We start from the raw sequence: 1,701 nt of genomic DNA, 5'->3' as shown, positions 1-1,701 counted from the left end.
TGGCGTTGCGCGAGGCGATTATTAATGCCGAGACACGACATTCTGTTGTGCGTAATAGCCGGGAAAGAAACTTGTGTATAATGAGAATTGCAATTGTTCATGGTAAAGGAATTGAACGCTAGCGACTTTGTACCGCAAATCGTGCGCGTTAAATTATAATTCAAGCGTTTCGTAGTCCTATTATGCGTCGGCAGGAAACCCTTCATGGACCATGTCTGTGATTCGATTCTTGAAAAATAGCAATCCTTGCGAAAATAGGTTAAATGTAATACACCTGGAAAGTCTGAACAGTGGCGTCGTATTCAACTTTGAGAACGAAAAAGGAGGGGGTGGTTGATTGAAAAAAAAAATGAGCCGTCATCAATGTCGATATTTTTCATTAGCTAGATCGGTCGTAAAAATATCGACAGTGATGATACGTGGCAAATCGATAGTGTGGGGAAATAGGTGAACGATGTCGTAGATGTGAGGAATGCGAAAAAAGAAGTCAATTGGAGTTTATTGCGAGGAGTTTCAATTCCTATCAGATGTGTTCCACTACGATCGATTGATCACAGCTGGCGAATGCTACACAGTAAATATATTTCGATCGTGTAATGCTTTTTGCTGTTGGTTGCCATGACTCCCATGTTTTCATCAAAAATTGATTTCTATATCGGTGGGAGATATCCTGTGCTCTGCAAAGTAGGCCTTGCCATTTGTTTATTTTCGTACGCGGGAACTGACTCGTTTTTTTCCAACATTTTTAAAATTTATTGATTCATGTTTTAACGATTTCGATTGATAGCCAATTGTTTGTTGCATGTGACTAAATTTAAAACATTTCGAACGTGAATGATTGAGGCTCTAAGGGCTCCATCTAATATTTTTTGATAGCGGATTAACAGTTGAATCTTATATCTTTTTTTCTTTTTTTTACTGAAGCCAAATGGAGGGACTCATCAAACGTTTTCTGTTAACTACTTTGATTTATCAATGTAATCCGTCGGCGAAATTGTCCAGCTAGTCTAAGTGTAACCCGCGGTGTTCGAAACGTAGACCTCGCGAGCGTTTGATCAAGAACAGAACCCTCGAAAACAAAATTTTGAAACTTGAAATTAAATTCGAGTTAAAATAGCGGATTTTAACTTGAATTTTCTTCAATAGCTCGTAAAAAAAAAAGCGGTGGGACTTGCTACATCTCCGACTTGATTCAGCGCCAACACTCAAATCTTCATTCCCGCCAAACGACGTCTCCGCCTGCTGCGTTGGAACTTTAAGCTAAAAGATAAAGCGAACCATCGTATTTTTTTTCTTTCTTAGTCAAGACGAAGAAGAAGAATAGCACAACGGGCCTTATATATATAAAGAAATAAATCAATCGTTTCCTCCTTGTATCTTCTGTTAACTCTTCGAAGGATATGTATCTCCTCCAGTCAGCGATTCTTCTTCTTCGTTTGTGTTAAAAAACAGCTTTGAAAGCAAAAAGACTCGCTATTGGTTCGTGGTGTCATTTCGAGCTCCACCCGGAGATTGTACACTCTGGGGAACGGGCGACAAAATTATTGGACACGTTAAGAAATGTTTTTTTCTTCTTCTTATATACATGTTAAGTTGTTCCCCTTCTACGTCCATGACAGAAGGTATTTTTTTCCCGTTTGTCTAATCACAAGGAAAAGTCGGATAATAATCCGCCCAGACAGACGAGACAGCCAACAGTGA

This window comes from Daphnia carinata, chromosome 5 (assembly GCF_022539665.2).
Source record: "Daphnia carinata strain CSIRO-1 chromosome 5, CSIRO_AGI_Dcar_HiC_V3, whole genome shotgun sequence".
NCBI classification, from domain to species: Eukaryota; Metazoa; Arthropoda; class Branchiopoda; order Diplostraca; family Daphniidae; genus Daphnia; species Daphnia carinata.
This window is presented reverse-complemented; position numbering follows the sequence as displayed.